Raw genomic sequence first — 20021 nt, forward strand, 5'->3', positions numbered from 1 at the left:
GATGCCAAACAATTTATAAATTTCTTTGATCAATGAGAAAGCAACCAGGGTAGAATGAAGCATCCATCGCACTCGGGCAGGAAGAATGTTATTTTTATATTTAAAAAGTTATAGTTAAATTATTCTCTCAAGTTTCTCATTAAAATATGCGAACTTTCCTATTAAAAAATTACATAGAATGTTAATAGATTGTAAAAAATTTAAAATATATTTTTCTTATTTTCATAATTCAATTCTTTTGAATGATAATTATTAGTGACTTGGATGATATTTATTAATAGAATTGCATCCACCATCATTCGTATGGAATTCAATTAAAGGAGTTCATTTTATGTCATCTACTATAAATATTAATTTAGAGATACTTATTGTTAAATAAATTTGGATTTTAAAGGGACAACGATTGACAAATAATTTTTGTAGTAATTAGAGATTATTTGAATCTTACTAATATCTAATATCTCATATTTTACATTACACTTCAGCTTAAGTTTTTTTTATTCATATTATAGACGTTTTTTATATTATCTTAAATAAATAGAAATGGTTAATATTGAAAATAAGTATAGAGGGTATCTCACTGATGAAAGATTCATTTCAATTTTTTAAAATTTTAATAAAAATAATAACATATTAATTTTTATAAGATATATATTTTAGAAATTTTCATGTATTGAATTTTATACACTAAATTTTTTCAGTATCTAATCAAATTTGAATTTCCTAGTCGAATTCTAATTTGGTAACTATGCTTTATTCTTTATATTCTTTATCCTAATATTTTGGAGCTGATGGTATCTTGATGGATACTACTAATTAGATTGTTTGACTTTGCTCTTATTCATCAGATTATGAGAATTTAGAATATGCCCTACTAATAAAAATGATAGACAAATGATAAGAATAAAATAAAGATGATTGTTTGTCTATATCGTTTGCATATCATTTTTATTAAGATTGCAGGTTGTAAGAGTATTTCAGAATCAAATAGATAAAAACAAGGTTAAACAATTGACTTTCTTCCTATGTTCTAAAATCAATTAAAATTTAATTATATTTACGTAATAATATTTTAGAATTTGAATGACAAAATAAAATAAATAAATTCACAAAATAAAATTAATAAATTCAGTAGAGTAAAATCCAAATAAAAATAAAAGAAAAACATAAACAAATTCAGAGAGTTAATTTTAATTCGATTTCCAAAATAAAATATGTAATCAAATGTCATATACTCCTGGGTATCATCAACTAGTCCATCATCTTTAGTGTTCATAAACCGCTCAGTCGATGTTAAATCATTGAAACAGGAACTTTTCTGCGATCCTTTTCATAATTATTTTGTGAAAAAATTCAATATAATGGTTAATTATATTTTTGAATTTGAAATTTATGAGATGCTTTTCCCTATTATTCTAGAATTGGTAACACTTCGAATCCAACAAGTTCCTTCCGAATCTTCAAGTAGTATGTGCTCGGTCGCAAGATGCCACAGTTAATCATTACACTTGTATGACTATTGTCTATTTTATGATCATGTTTGAATTTATAAATATTAGGAAAAATAATGATCGATGAGAATAACCTGTCATTACTTGAATTCACAATTAAATATTATAGTCAACCATTTTACTTTTAAAACTTTTCCTGCCATTTCTCGTTATTCTATAAATATTAACTCGTTTATGATCATGGTTCAATTTACAAATATAAGGAAAAAAATTGATTGATGAGAACAATTTCTCATTTCTTGAATTATATTTAAGATTGAAATATTTTAGATATAGTATAATTAATTATAAAAGTTAAAATAATATAATTAATAATAATAATATATTTTTCTCAATTTATTTTTAATTTTATTTTCCAATTTCTTAAAAGACAACCTAATTAAGAATAATATATTTTTATTTAAAATTTACATGGTTAATGTTTTTTAAATGTATATCATAAATTATTGGTAGTGAGACCATATAAAAGTGTTTTAATAAAATATTTTATTATATGTTGAAATTAAATCATGTAAAAGCTAATTAATCAATATTAATTTAGAATAGATTGATTTTAATTTTTGTTATATTAAGGGTTTATGAAGAATATACTATTTTAAGAGGAAAATCTTTTTTAAGTTAAGAAAAAAAATATAGAGATTTGATTTTTCTCTTCGTATATGTAACATTAACTTTATACTTGTCTTTTAAAATATTATTTATATTTATATAAATTTCACTACTCTATATATAAAATTATTCTTATATTTAATTTTATTTAAATTTTGATAATATATATAATTTCTAAATTCAGGATTCTGTGATTTATATTATGAATGTCGAGAGAATTTTTCATAAAAATCACTTAAGTAAACTTTAAACGGTGTGAAACATCTAGTGTGATTCATCTTCAGAACGAGATCATGGCATTAGATTAAATAGATGAAGAGAGATGTTTTCTAGCTATTAGAATATAACAACTAATTTTGACTAAAAAATTATCATTAATTAATAAACAATTTTTTTTAATTAAAATGAAGTAATAGATAAACATTAATTGTAAATGAAAAATTAAATTAAATTTATTAGTATTAGTATTATTTTAACCAAAACTAAAATAGTAATAATAAAGTTAAATTTAATTATTCTAAACAATAAAACTAAAAAATACTAATACTTATAAAAAAATAAAAATGAATAAATAAACAAAAAATGAATAAATAAACAAAAATAAAATAAAAACATATAATTGCTTTATTACTTTTATATATAAGGAGACATGTTTTATAAACTTACTTTTATATATATATATATATATATAGCTAGCTTTGTGCTAGTTAAATTTTAATATATATTTATGAAAAAGTATAATAATTATAAATATAAATTATTAATTTAACATATAAATGGATCTATTATTATTATTTTTATTTTTATTTTATATAATTTATATTTTTATATATTAAAATATTCTATAAATTGATGAAGTTTGAAGTATTTATTGATATTAATTACATGTTCTAAAATAATATTATTATTGCAAATATAAATATATTTTAGCTTAATTTATTTCAATATAACATAATAGGTATATTCTTTCTTTTTTTAAAAAGAGATTGTGATTTTACTCATAAAAAGAACATTATTAAATTAAATATATTTGTTATTTTTATCCCAATTTTATTTATTATTTTAAATATTTCGTATTTATATCATTACATTAAAAATATTTTTATAATCAATTTTATAAATCATTTTTTCATTAAATTTAGAATTTCAATCATTTAAATTAACTTTAAAAATAATTACACACTAAAAACCATGAAGCACTTTTAATCTGGTTAAAAGAAGCGAAAACAATTTTCTTTTTTTTGTTTTTGGTTTTAAATCAAACGCTTGAAATCCTAAAATACTGAAGTTATCTAAAATTTTAAAAATTTAACGTTATAATTATGATAAGGAGGATAATAAGGGCGAAAAATCCCGACTTATATTAATTTTATAAGGTTTAAATTTATAGATTTTAAAAAATCAAATTATAATATTTTTATATTAATTTTATAGATAAATAAAATGTTATAGTTTAAAAAAATGTTTGAAGTAAATTTGAAGATAATGTAATAATAGGAAATTAAAAAAAATTAAAATAATAATGAAGTTGTATATAAAAAAAATTAATGATTTATTTATATTAATTTTCTATAATATCTATAAAACCCATTTGAATTTAACAAAATCTGATAATATAATAAAAATAAATTTCAGAAATACCATTAAAAATATAAAAATTATATTTATAAAAACTATATGAAAATAAAAGTTTAATAAAATTAGAAGTTTTCAAAAATATGTGTGGGGCGATTAAATGATGGTATAATTTTTTTTTGCAAATGCAGAGCACAGAATTTATGAATGGAAAACTTTCAATTTCTTTTAATTATTTTCAATATTGTATTTAATCAATAAAATTAAAAAAACATTAAAATTATAGGATTGAGTGTCTATGAAATTCTTGACGCTTAAACTAATGAAAAATTAATTTATTTTTATTATTATTGTTGTACTATTTTAATTTATAGTAAGCATTTATATAATTTATTTAAAAAAAAAATTAATTAAAAAAACTACGTACGTTACAAGGTGATTGAACATGTATTAACACTTAAATTCTCATTAACAAAACTCCAGGTAAGTCGATAGTGAGTCCAAATTATGATTACCCTGAGTGGATCAACCCATGACTAAATCATCAAACAGAAATCCTATGTAATTTTCTGTATTTTCATTTATATTTATAATATCTAGTTGATCGTTGGTGATGATCCCTAGTCGATCAACGTATAACTGTCGCAATCCATAGGCACAAATCCAATGTTACGGTTTTTTTGTTTGGTTTTGTTCTTCTTTTTAAATAAATGATATGTAATTAGCTCATAGTTGTATTAAAATATTTTTATGAATTAAAAAATTAATAAAAAAATCAACCAATAAATTCACCACACAACACAATATTAAAAATTTACCCAACAAAATCTTTTCAAAAACTTTAGCAAACATCGTGAGCCTTTTATCTATACTCCAATGAGGTTTTAGAAAAATATGAAAGACAAGGAGCTTAACAAGAACTTTTATACATGTACCAATGACTCAAAGTTTACATGACTCAACTAGGTAAGCTTCACACCATTCTTCCAAAGAAATATCTAGACTTTAAACTAGTGTACTTCTAAGATTCAAATCCTTTCAATATAAACTAAGAGCTAGTTCACTTTCTTGTCTTCTTTGAACGTCTAATTGACCCTAGGAAATACAACATAGGACATCATGTACAATCGAACATTTCTTATTTCTTTGTTGTTATATGGAGTGGGCTAGCAAGGATAACCTCCAACTCTCCTTGTAATAAATTTAATTTATTTTCCTAATGACAAATGTTAAGTATTCACTAGATGTAGACATGTCGTTGCAGGGTTCCCTTTTTTTGGTGCGCAGAGTACATGGAGAATATATGACACCTATATTTGCCTTTCCGTTGCCTCACCGCATATTACCTCTACATTAGGCATGGGTACAAAATTATCTTCTTCAGGATAAAGTGGTTCCACCCTTTGGTTGAGTATGTTTTTAAATGCTATTTTCTCAATTAAACATCCTCCTCCTCTCCCTCACAAAGAAAGCAACTCAATTTCCATGACTTATTTAGTAAACAAATAGAATAAGTTTTGGAAATGCAGCATTTATTTATTAATTTTCTTTTCTCTCTTTAATGATGTATATAATTAGATAGAGAGAAGTCTAGTACTTAAAATGGCCTTACCTTTCAATGGTATATGAAAAAATGGTATTTAAAAATGCTAGGGAGTTAGAATATATTTTCAATAATGGTATACACTATGTAGTTCTGGAGATAAGTAAATAAAGAGAATAACTCTATATATATATAAACAAGGAATATACATTCGGTGGAATGAAGAAGGGAGGACATAACACTTTTCCCTTTCCACACTACATGTTCTACCTTGTTTTGCTTCCAGATATTTAGCCTAATGGATATTATAAAAAGCTTGTTCTTATCAAAATAGATAATTTAAGCTATGAGAAAGGTAGAGGTTGGGCTCGTTGTATCTCAAGATTTTAGCCCACATCCATAGCAAGGTAGCCATTAGAGGATGGAATATATAAATGTCATGTCTAGGCCTAATTTATACTATGAAGAGTGTAGGATGGCCTCTTTATGCTTTGAATTGTCAAACTATATTTGTAAGAGCCTTAGCTAAGCATGGGCCATTAAACCTAAAACAATAATAAAATAAAGGTATATGACCTACAATTTGTTCTTTCCATGAAGCTCATAAATTCCTATTTGAGATTCAAAACAAGCTCTTCACTATGGTTAGAAAACAAATTCTCTAAAACAAAGTACGAAAGAGATTTTACAACCATAAAATCTATTCCAAGTGGCACAATAGCTATTAGGTCACCTAGCTTTGAATCTCTTCCTCTCCTATACACTTCTCAAAGATCATTATTTGTTGTGGAAATTAGATTTTTCTTCATGGATCCATTTTGATTAAATGACCTCAAATGTGAGGCATGGATGGTTTCTATAGCATAAAATTTCCATCGTAACAAATATTTTTCTAAAGAACATCTATAAGTAACATCCATCCAAAAAAAATAAACCTAAAATAAAGGTCGTTAAACTAAACTTGAAATAAAATTACCCACATTAAATAAGTAGGCTTGTTCCATCCTGAAACTACAATTGTATTATTTAAATAGAATGTGTGTATTCTAATTAAAATGCATTCATTTCTGAACTAAGAACTCAAATAATGCACACATTTTATAATGTGAGATTTAAAAATTCCAAGTAACCTATCTTGTGTGGTACTTTTCCGTATTATTTCATGAAATCAAAGATTAACATGTTTATGACATAAAATTAAGCATTTATCTTCTTATAAAAAATCTATAGAGTTTTATGATACCCTCTTAACTCAATAATCCCCTAAGCAATGGTTTGTATTGGGGTATGGGTCATCATGCATTGCCTAGGAGGCATAAGAGTAATTTTTTAGCTCAATCTCATTTGATTTTTCCCTAAACCACATATTTGGTCATAAATTCATATATTCTCTACCTTACGAATGGACTTTGAATCTCATATGTCCCACATGTAATTTTCCCCAAATGTTCCATTTAGAGGACTTATGTCATTGTATGATACCCTATGCATGATCAATTATCCATATTGACAATGTAGAGGGCCTAAACCCTTGGATCATGTATTCAAATATAACCCTAGGCCAAGAGGGGCACCTTCAATGGCCCAAAGATCATAATCTAGCTTGTATGTCACTTGTGATACATTTTTTTTCTAAAGGACATTTATTATTATTTGGCATATTATGAATGGACCTCAAGACATAGAATCAACATTTATGGCATCATCCCTTTTTGTCCTTTAAAATGTCATGTGCGTAGCACTATCCTTTGAATTTTCTAAACCTTAGAAATATGTTAGTATGAAACTTGTGGGATAGATATACTTTTCAAGTGCATTATGATAGGGCCCTTGTTGATCTAAATAGGATACCTAAAAACAACATGTATGACCTAATACTATGATTTTTAACCCCACACAATGTCCTCAAAGTAGTGTGTAGTGACCAAGTCCCTATATCCTGGCTCCAATGTATGCTTTGGGTGTTAATTAAAATGCCCTTTGCTAGAGTTTAAAGCCCTGGAACTAAGCCTATGTCTCACTTTTAAGACAAAAGGTTGACCTAGAGGGTCTATATCATAGATTAGGACCCATCAATAATGCATCTACTGCAAAGTAGCTCATGTAGGGTTACACATATTATATTTTAGTGCTAATGTATGGCATGGGTGAGGATATCGTTTGGGAGTACACTAAGCCTCATTTACATCTATAATACCTTATTATTGACTCTTAGATTATGACCATATATCTATTTATAAAATGGATATATGTCATACATATCTAATTGTGCATATATGTACATTAATATATAATATAAGTTGATGGTTGCAAATGAAGAAGGAAAATGGAAGGCAACTATGAGTCTATGAAAGGGGAATAAAGGGACGCTTAGGTGACCAAGTGGAAATGCTATTAGTTTATTTTTATCCATTCCTTTATCCTAGGCTCTCTGGCCATTTCTTAACTTTAATTAATTTTTTCATAAATAATGAGACTATTGCTCCAAAAGTGATATGTACATGGGTTTCTGACATAGGCATGTGGTCACTCTTTTGAATGCATATAATCCATGATTTTTGGCATGTAGGGGGTTTTTTCTTTATTTCCATTAATTATTTCATTGATTTTTCTTCTCTAGTTTATGAAATTCTATAGTATTTCTACAAAGAAATTATGAGGAATTTCTATCACGATGATCTGGATTATATCACTATATTGTTTTTCATCCATATTCAAGGTTTTAGAGAGGAAAAACTAGAGGAATGAACTCAAAGGATCACTTTTACTGGTGGCGTGTAGTTTGGAAAATTTGGGTCCAAAACATTCTTGGAGCGCCCTAAGGAAAAAATGACATTTTTGGTGGGTGAAATTTTGTAAATTAATTTCCACACTTTTTTAGCTATTATACACATCAATACCTTTTGAATTTATGCCACTCACAATTTGACCTTCCTATTTTTACAAATATAATTCGAGAGGATGCCATGTCAAACCCCATTATTCATGGAAAATGGGCTAGTCACATGATCATAATGAAGAATTCTCCATAAGAGTCCATTTTATAACTCTAGTTAAGAGTTTAAGGAGATAAAGCTAACCGCTAGTAGGATATCAGGTTGTGTTATAACTAGGCCACTAGGAGGAAAAGAGGTTTGATTCTAATCAAGTACATTTTGTTCCATAACAATAAGAGTAGAGTAGCGAAGAGTGCATAGGGAGAAAGAAAATATAAAGGATTTTTGCACTATAGAATCCCATGGCCCACAAGCCTCCTTTTTTGTACTTGCATCCATTTCTATTTAGAGAAAGGGAGTAGAGAAGCCTCACTTTCTAGATGGTTTTTCTCCCAAAAGGGTGTGCTAGGTTATATCTTGTGTTAATTTGTGTTTTGTGAGTTATATGTAAGTATTATATATTTTTTGCATAATTATATTTTATATTCATAAGAAATAAACAATAATTAATATATCTAAAAATCTAAGGAGACATTAACCATCAAAGTATAGATTTTGGAATTTTAGGAATAATTTCGTTAGATCTATTGTGAAAAATTGTCGAACTGAATATCCATGGTAATTTATGGATCATATTATTATGAGGGTAGTTTTCTATGGGTACATTGTAGGGAGTTGTAGGGGCTCTAGATCAATTAAGTCGAATGCCAGAAGACCCTAGTCATGGCTAACAAATATCTAAATAACCCTCAATATCATGCACAGGAGAGGTTTGTGCAGCTTGAAGCACAAGTCACAAATATAAATTGTATGAGCCTCCTCATGGCAACCCTAAACAATAGGATTTGGATATTTAGGGAATATGGAGGCTTTAATATAGAGGTCATATCAGAGGAGAAATTGGTATTGTAGAAATTTTGAATAATTTAACACATATTCATAGAGATTATCCTGATCATACAATTATAAGCGGAACATGTATAATACATAATCTCCTCTACGTTGATCATCAATTTACAGAAGCAGAAACATTCACAGGCACACATAGAAGCATCAATCAAACTCATTAACACAGTATGTATCCCGGGGAAAGCATCTCGCTAAAAACCCCACACTATCTGTATATTATATTGATTGAATCATGTAACAATACACAGCATAATACTTCTCACAAGTATCTCCACCTGTTACACACAATATAGCTCAGATCTGATCTCCAAATCTATTCCACTGCTTGCCTGCCTCCACTGCTCAATACCTGCTCAAGAACTGATGAGAATGGCTCACCAAACTCGTATTTCACCTCAAAATAATCACTCACACTTTGTTGGACGTGAGAAAAGGCTACAATACTGGGCAAATACGTGAGCAAACTCATTGGCATCCTCAATCCCTTGATTGTGCAAGATCTGCTGCACAACTATAGTCACAACTGATAGCAATCTGATTCTCTACCACCTATCCCTGTTGAACTGAAAATGCACTGACATGCAACTGAGTTAACTGATGTATTCTATAGTTGCATTATGATTTAATAACTTGTGAATTAATTAATAACTAAGTCACCCAACTCATCTCTAGTCTATTGATTAGTTAGACTAAATACAACTAGTTTAACAAAGCTAAACTGAACACAACTCCATCAACTGTACCTCCAGTCCACTAAACTCAACTCACTTGAGTTCTAACTGAAGTCATGCATGCAACAACTCAACTTACTCATAAGAAAAGTGTATTTCCTTCTGACAGCTGCATGTGCCACCTCTGTAGCTCAAACTAAAGTGCTCCAAGAGAATAAGATCAAGTTTATAGTCCAAATATTATTATGAGACAATAATATTTGACTTTTCTATTTTTGACAGCCAGTCTAAAAATAGACTTTGATCACTCACACTGTGATCACTCACACTTTGATCAAAAATAGAAGTCCATCTATTTTTCCCAACTTGACCAATCATCCATAAACAGCAACCTGCAATCCATAGACATGATCCATATGTCTAAAAATAGACATAGTCTAAAAATAGACTTGCACCAAAAATAGCCTGCGGGCCCACTTAGTGAAGGCGACTCTTTTCACTAAGCTCCATCATCTTGTTGCACTCTCAACAAGCATTTCTTGTTGCACACTTTTCAACAGGTATATTGGGAAGAATTAGAGGAGGATTCTAAGAAATAACCCAAAAGGATTATCCTCATTCAAGTGTCGTGAACCATTCATAGTCCCTATTCAAGATGGAATAGAAGGTGAAATCAAACTATATCAAGGTGAGATTAATTCTTTAAAGTTAAAGAACTCGTTATATTTTAGTGTTCATCATATAGAGGAATAACAAGAGATTTGGTTTGCTCAACTAAAACTATAGGTCCATGACATGACAAAATGGGAATCCACAAGGAGACCTTAACGTTGGAGGGGAATCTCTACTGACTGAGTGGGAGGATTTAAAAACTCTCATGAAGTCATAGTTTTACCCTATCGGGTATGTAGAGGACAGGTGAATTTGGTTGCATTACTAAGGAAGAAGCAAGGGTAGATTCTATAGGAGTACACCACACAATTTAGAAAGATTTCCATAATGTTGGGAATCTCCCCAAAGAACCTAGATGTGTTCATGATGTATCTAGGGTATGTACATAGGCATTTGCAAAAAGAGTGATCTATTTCAAACCTAAATCAGTCGATGAGGCTTGTGTATAGGAACAATATCTAGAGAAAATGTGCCACAAGAAAGGGAAATCAAGTAGGTGAGGTAGAAGGAGCACTAGGATGATTTTAAGGAGGCGAAGAAGAACTAGGAAAGGGAAAAGATAAAAATACAACAACCACTACAAACTAGTGAAAAGATCTTAGTAATCACTACAACCATTGTAACATTGATGGTCATATAGATCAGAAGTGTTAGAAGTTGCATTGAGAGCTTAACACAAAGAGAATAAAGAAAGATGCAATGAATAAGAACCTCATTGCCAATGATTCAAAAAAGTAGGTTGACATAACATCAAACATGGATCAGAAGATCTTCTATACACCAAAGAAAAGGAAATTGAATCTGAGTAGCCTTTAGCAATAGGAAATGAATCAAAAGAACAAACTCTTCTATATAATAATATGAGTCAAGAAGACATAGATTGATGCTCTATTTGACTTAGGATCAAAAGAAAATCTCATTGCAACAGAGTTGGTAAAACAATTGGGATCATAAGTTTTATATCATCCAAGCCCATATCCATTGGGATGGGTAGATAAGGATTAAAAAATGAAGGTAACCAAAAATGAAAAATTGAATTTTCTATTAGCGATAACTTTAATGATATATTAGAACTACATGTAGTTCTCTTAATGTATCTAGATTGGTGTTTGGAAGTCCCTATATGTGCATGTAGGATGTTATATTCATACAAAGAGCAAACCAGTTCCACCTCGTCAATGTGCATAAGGGAAAGTCTAAAGTTTTGTTGGTAAGTGCCAACCAAGCCAAGAAACTAATAATTTTTAGCAAGAAGAATGTTTTACTATTTTTAAGTGTAAATCAATCTGTAGAAGATTCATTGAGAGCATATTCATCTCGAGAAGGGTGTACTAAGAAACATAATCAACAATTGGAATATTTTCAATAGGAATATATGGATGTGTTCTAGGAGCCTAAATGGGCTCCATCCAAGAGGGATGTTGAGCACGAGATCTAACTATTGTCAGACTCCACATTATCAAACATAAGGTTTTAAAGGAAGTTAGTTATGAAAGAAAGTAAGGTGAAGAAGCAATTGTAATAACTACTAGAACACAGTGTCATTCGACCAAGTATTTCACCATGTGGGTCGCTCATCATCCTTGAGCCAAAGAAGCATGGGAGTTGGTGAGCATACATTGATTATAGATAATTAAACAAAATTGCACTCAAGAACAGGTGCCCCCTACCTAGGATAAATGGTCTATTTGACTAGTTGTAGCGAGCATCAAAAATAAATTCAACCATCATTCCCTTCATTCTTAACATCGACATTAGCGACACAATCACTTCAATGTCATGTTGAGCTATATATTATAGTTAGTTAACCAAATATTTGAATATGAACAAATCAATGATATCACAAGAGAAATTTACAAACCTTGGGGAAGAGATAGAAATGTTGTAGATGAGGATAGAGATTGCATGAGTTAGGTATGCTTCACTAGTTGCTTATTATGGCTCATGGATTATTTGAAATCCAAGTTATTTGTTTTTCAAGTTATTTTCATAAGGAATTAAATAAATAGACTACTAATACATACACTAGAGAACACTAAAAGAAAAGAATATCCCTTAAGAACTATTGAGCAAAAAATAGAAATATGTTCCATATTTCTTGTAGGGAAGTAGAAAAGAGTATCATGGTTGTTTCATGGTTTGATTAGATAGTTAGAGTGATATATAATGAGTATATTGACTGAGCCATGAGAGAAATGGGTTGGTTTCAATGTGTGAGGAGTTTCTAACTTGCTTTCCTTCATCCTAGTCACTTCCTTAGCCTACTTAAGACACAGTTACACTAAATACTCATAATTAAATAGAAAATTGCTTGTATATAATAAAATTCTACACTTTTTATTATTAAAAATTAAATATCTATATATTTATAATTATAAAATTAAATATCATTTATAATACAAAATTTGCTTAAATTTTTCATATCCGATAGAAAACATAAATATTATATTGTGATGTATTTATCCATAATTGTTATTTTGATATGTTGTATTATTGTACCCAATGCATATATTCAATCCGTCCTAAACCTTTAAGTAAGACATTCTATGCTTTGATATAGTAAAGGGTCTGACTCTTTCCATTATTGGGAGTGAGAGTACCATAACCACGAATTCATATATATTGGTTGAAATTATTACAATTTGAAAACTTGATTTCTTTTACATCATTAGTATATTAACACAATTACAGAGTAAATGTGATTGCTAATTTTATAATTTTTATAATAATTTCATATTTGTATTAAATAAATGTGAAAATGTTAAAAAATGTATTCATGTGATGCTATTTGTTATTTGGTCGTTTTCATGGTAATTCCATAATTGTATTAGGTACAAGTGAAAATGTAAACATAGATTTAGAGACGAAAGTTTTTTAAGTTTTGAAATTCCATCCATTGATGTAGAGAAGATGACTAAAATATGCTATAAATAATTGAATTAAAAAATAGATCAATCTACCAACTTTCAATAAGGAAATGCTTATCAACATAATAAAATGAAGTACCTTATTTAATTCCAAGTACACTTTATATCAAAAGTCCCATAAAAGTATGAATATCTGATTCCATGGAAATATGAGTATCTAAAGAAATTGACCATGTTTAAGTTTATATCGATTAAATTCCCACATCCCAACAACTATGATGTCACAGCCCTCATTGATGCTAATTGTTTTTTTTCCAATTTTCAATTTATCTTTATACTCGAAAGTAAAAGAGAAACCTTCTTATTATATTATTTTTGTTCCATGTCATTTGACTTTGGGATTATGTACTCACCATTTCTATGGAGTTCATGTTACCTTCGGCATCTCCATTTATCTGTATATTATGCAATAGCTAAGTGCGACTTACCTATTAAGGAATAGAGTATTGAGCATGGTTATCCTATATGAAAACCTCATTGGGTTGATTTTTTCTTTCTTCTTTTTACTAGTCTTGAACCATACTATTATGTGGTAATTTGATTTACAATATTAATATAAAGTTGGCCCTAGGGACAAGTCCTCCCATAGCATTGCCATACCTTGTAGGCCTTAGATTTTCCTTCATACATGTTACAAACCTTATTTAACATAGACATGGTATGACTTTAATTTATCTTACATATACCTCCACCATTAATTTATCGACGGTGACCTCTTTTACCTTAGCCGTGTAAATATGGTTCCTATTGACAATGCGTGTAGTATTAAATTTGACAGAACACTGTACACCAGGGTATTAGTGCAACCCATCCTTATCGACCACCTCAACCAGTGCCATGTTATTTCCACCTGAATGCTCAGTGTCACCTTTAACCAATGGAGGGGATGATCCCAAATGATCCAACGACATGGCTCACTTTGTCAAACCCTATCCGTCACTAGATGGTTATCCCCTTGGAATTTTCTTGGTGTTCCTTCCTCTGCACGTTGCCATGAGGTAACCAGAGTTGTTTGACATATTCCTAGGCTCATTTCCATGCCTCTGGTTCTACTCTTCTATAGCCGGGGTCCTTTTTTTATTTTATGGCTATAAGGCATTATGGTTTTGGTTACTTTGTCCATTGTGAAAGCCATTTACAGAAGAATGCTATGTGGTTTATATGATGGAAAACTCCTAGGTATGGAATGATTTTGCACTCCTGATAAACTTGAGTGATTATGGGTCATCCTTCCTTAGCATCCAGTGCTTGTATTTCATTGGTACGTTTACAAAATAAATTTATTTTCTCTGGTGCGAATTCACCTTCCAAGTTTCACAGAGTAGACTTCTAGTGCATTACGATGATATTTTTTTCTTTTCCTTTTTTGGGTTTTGTTTTATTTTTCCCTAACGGGAAGTTTGTGTGGGTTTCAGAAGATATGTGCACTGGGAGTTTTCGTTGCTACAATTCCCTAAAACCAACAACCTCTTGTAGCCAAAATAACTTGTGTGAAATTTTCGGTAACTGACGGTTAGGTGTATATTTAAAGGTATGGTCTCTCCCATCATGATTCTTTCCTCTTTCGCACTATGACCTCACACAATATTTGGGATTATCCTAACTAGTGGGTTTTTATTTTTCTCCCATTTTCTATTCTTTAGATGGATGGAAGACCCCTGTGTCAACTTTGCTATAGGTATTGAAGTGGTTTGTTTTTTCTTTATTTGGCTCCAATTCCTGTAAATTTTCTAGTCATTATGATTTTTTCAAATTCTTCACTGACCTTAATATTATTTATTTATTATTATTTTTTTTTTTTTAAGGTATGGAGATAACACAGAGTTTTTTTGGGCTTAGTTTGCATCATTCCACCGCCAGGAATAATTCGACATCTAACCACATAGTATACTTCTACAGGTCGATTTCACCCTCTTGCCACAGTGATTTACCTTTGGGACCTCTGATGTAAGGTCTCTTAGAAATTATTTTTTTTATGTGAGGAACTTTTCTATCAAAATTGATTTATTAGTTCAACATTCCAATTTGATACTGGTACCTATATGTAACAATTAACTGGTGTACTTATTTACATGTTAAATTTTTTACCTGGAATTACCTCTCTTATTACTTATGGATGCTCCATAAGTATAATTCTTTGTTCTCTATTTTTTCAATATAATTCTCTATTGAGTCTCTATTTCGGGTTCGTATTATTTCACATTGTACATATGTAAAAGAAGCACTACCTATCTAATGTTTTTAATGGAGACTGAGCTACTTTGTTTCTTTCAAGTATATTATTATAGGTCAAATCATTAGATCGATATGTTATTTTTTTTCGCATGTATGGTTTTTATGTTTCATGATTGGATAAAGATCATCTCTTCTATACATGCCATATACAAACGAAGGGTGGCCTAGCCTGTAGCAATTATTGCAAAGAGGTTTAGTTTTATTTACTTCCTGCAATAGTTGTATTGTAAATTTCTTGTTCATTAATAGTTTTTGGTTCCATATTTTAGTATATTTTCCTTTCATTAACTCTAGTAGATTCTATTGGCATTTATTTTCATTTACTCCTCGTGTCCGGGAAAGTTGGTTAAAATCCTAGTTGCATTCCAACTACAAGTTGTACCATCTATATTTGTAACCAAATTTGTTTATAGATGTAACTAAATTGTATTCAATTCCTTTGTTTCTTAATTTCATTTAGAATACTAATATGACATGCACACCAGTAGATATATAGAGGTAACTAAATTGTAAGACAATCTGTATGATTCTTAAATCAGTTAGCCTATTATTTTATAGAACCCAATTTATCATTTATTCATTCATATTCAGAATTATACCCTTATCTAATTTCTTAAACCAGAAAATTGTCAGATGCTAATTTGGATCAGCCATGGCATACTCATCTTATATGGAACAAAAATAGCTTATACACTTGTCTGCCAAATGGTTCTTCCCATTTTGTTATTTTTCTTCTTTGGGCTTGATTAGTATTTTCGACAATTTTTTAGCCACTTGGTTAAGGGTTAGGTACTATATGCCCAAATAGAAAATCTTAATCCAAGGTTTACAATTTAGGCTACGTTTTAAAATGTATAAGTATTAATTTATTTAGCTACATCCCTCAGAGGCTCTCCTTAAGTTGAAACACAAAAGATGGGTAATCTCTAGCCGGACCATAGCTAACATATGACAAAGGAATTCACATTCCTAAATAATTTTATTGAGATCCCTAGTACTTTCATGCCTTCTTAGTAATAACAGTGCAAACCCGAACTACTTCTACAATACAAATATCCAAAACATTTTAATCTTCTAGTTAAAATTGTCGAAAATATTCTAACAAATATGTATGCATAACCAGAATTACTTCTACAATACAAATATCAATTTTAAAATATTTTAATCTGCTTGATAAAATTTATCATAAATTTTCGAACAAATATGTATGCATAACCAGAATTACTTCTACAATACAAATGTCCATTTTCAAAAATTTAAATCTGCACCTAGAATTATAAAAAATACTAAAAAAATATGAATAACCAGAATTACATCTACAATACAAATGTCCATTTTCAAAAATTTTAATCTGCGCCTAGAATTATCAAAAATACTAAAAAATATGAATGGATAACCAATAGTAACTCGTCCAAAGTTACTAACTCTTCTAACCAGATTTTCTTCTAGAAATTACTTGAGTCGGGAAACACTTTCCTCCCAACCACAAACGGTTTTCTCCAGTCCTCCCCCGATATGAGTTCTATTTACGTGGAATCATCAACCTCTTGTTCTTAGAGAAAAGGTATTTTTTAAACCTTTATTTCCCTAGCAGATCTTTCCTAAGCAGCGTCCCTCTTTTTAGGGCTTGCCAGCCCTTCAACCTAGGATTTATTTCTTTGTTTTTTTTTTTTTTTTTTGTTATTTCAAAGCCCACCTTTTCCCCCCGCAATGCTTTATCCCACCCTTTTGTCGGTGTTTTTTCTTCCCTTGATTGATTTAATATATTTCTCTCCCATCGTATTGAATCTTGCTAATCAATGCCCATGGATTTTTAGGAGTTATTAATAGAAAATTGTCTCAATTTTATCTCTCATCCTTGGTTTCTAGATTTTGGCAATAATTTCTTTAATTGTAGTGTTTCTTTCCCAAATAATTTCTAGTTTTCTTTTTTATTAATAAAATTTATTTATTACATCATCATACTTTATTTCAAATAAAGTTCATTATGGCTTTCTAGCCATCGTCACTAAAAATAGCTCAATCTAAAAACAAAAGAGATTTACATAGAAACAAAGTGGTATTACATTTTCCCCCTCTTTAAACTAACACCATCCTTGATGCTTAAGATTCATCTAATTCATTTGTGAACAATGCTAGATAAGCCTCTTTCATTGTATCCTCTCGCTCCCAGGTAACATCATGAGGTGTAAACTATAGTTTAACTTGAGTGACGGCTTGATTCCAGAGCAATATCTCTTTCCGATCTAAGATGCAGAGTGGTTCTAGTAGGAATTCTCCTTCGGGTTCCACCTGTATCCAATTCCAATCAATCTCATGAGAATTATCGTGGATATAATTTTTTTTAATAAAGACACATGAAAAACATTGTCAACTTTAATATGGCTAGGAAAATCCAACTGATATGCCACTAGATCAACTTATCCAAAATTTCAAAAGGCCCACAGAATCATGGTGCCAAACTTTCACAAGTCCTAATTCTTAGTGTTCTCTTTCTTGTTTTGACTCTTAAGTAAACATGGTCTCCAACTTTGAATTCTTTATGAATTCTCTTCTTCTCTGCGTAACTTTTTTTCATTTCTTGTGTTGTTTTGATATTCTGTCTAATCTTCTGCACCACCTGTTCCATTTCCTACAAAGCATTTGGTCCCAATATTAATATATCTCCTGGTTCTCTCTAGTTGAGTGGTGTATGACATTTTCTGCCATATAAAACTTCAAAAGGACTCATTTTAATTGAAGTCTAGTAGTTATTGTTATAAGAAAATTCCACTAAATCCAGAAAATCCTCCCACATAGTATGCTTGTCCATAACATACATTCGTAGCACATCTTCCAAACATCTGATTAGTACTTTTGGTCTGTCCATTTATTTGATGATGATATGTAGTGTTAAAGTTTAATTGAGTCCCCATGCCCCCAAACAAATCTTTCCAACACTTGTAGGTAAATCTAGCATCCCCAAATGACGCTATCATTTTTGGTACACCATGTAGTCCAAAAAATTCCTTCATGAAAATATTAGCAATCTGGGCAGTTCTAAAGGTAAAATGTACCAGTATAAAATGGTTGCTTTAGTCAAAGTGTCCACCACCACCATGATGGAGTCATGTTGGCACTTTTTCTTTGGTAATCATGTAATAAAATCCATTGAAATTACTTCCCATTTCCATTCGGGAATGGGCAAGGGATTCAAAAATCCTGCAAGGAGTTGGTGTTCCACATTTTCTTCTTGACATTCTAAGCATTTTGTTAAATATTCTTCCACATCCTTCTTCATGCCTGGCCAAAATAAGTTTTTCCTTAGTGATGTTATCAATTTTTGGTATCCAGGATGGTTGACATACGGTTTCTCATGTATCATTTGTTTTAGCACAACCACATTAGGAACATACAGTCTATTTCGGTAAGTTAGCAACTTTTCAGAATTTTTAGTGTAACCTGGTGTTTCCATTTGCGGTAATTTCTGTTGAGTTTCTAGATATTGAGGATCTTGTTGCATTGAATTTTTATTCAGTTCCAAAAAATATGTATTAATGTTTCCAACAAACATCCCTATCATAGCATGTGCATGTCTACTTAGAGAATCTATGATTTTTTTCCTTTCCCTTTTATGTGTTTTATATCAAATTCAAACTCACCGAGGAAAGCTATCCACCTTGCTTGTCTAGCATTTAGATCAACTTGGCTACAGAAATGTTTTATACTAATGTGATTTGTCACTAATGTAAATTTTTCTCCTAATAGATAGTGTCTCCACCTTTTTATAGCATGTATCATTGCTACCAGCTCTAAATCATACATGGCATAATTTTTTTCGTGTGTTTTCATCTTCTTAGACTCATAGTCTATTACTGCGTTTTCCTACATCAACACTCCTCCAAGGCCTTGGAAATAGGCATCAATACAAACAGTGAATTCCGTATTTGGGTCTGCAATCTTTAATATGGGGGTTACTTTCAGAAGCTTTTTTAACTTGTCAAAACTCTCCTAACCTTTGGCGGTCCACTCAAACTTTGCTCCTTTTTTCTATAAGGAAGTAATGGGATAAGCCAATTTTTATAAATCCTTTTATAAATCTTCGATAATATCCTGTGATCCCATGAATGAGCACAATGCTGACACATCCTTAGGTATGGGCCAATTCATAATAGCTCTCACCTTCTGAGGATAAACAAATAGTCTCACTTGGGAAATAACGTGTCCTAAATATTGTATTCTATCTTTGTAAAATTCACATTTGCTGATTTTTGCATATATTTGATGTTCTCTTAACATTTGTAATACCAATTTTAGATGTTCCTTGTGCTCTTCCTCATTTTTAAAATACAATAAAATGTCATCTATGAACACTAACATGAACCTGTCAAGGTATTTGTGAAGTTCATTGTTCATTAGACACATAACGTTTGTTGGCGCCTTTGTGAGACCAA

The sequence above is a fragment of the Pinus tabuliformis genome, chromosome 9 (genome assembly GCF_031772625.1).
Source record: "Pinus tabuliformis cultivar Carrire ecotype Pingquan chromosome 9, CPIR1, whole genome shotgun sequence".
In the NCBI taxonomy this organism is placed as follows: Eukaryota; Viridiplantae; Streptophyta; class Pinopsida; order Pinales; family Pinaceae; genus Pinus; species Pinus tabuliformis.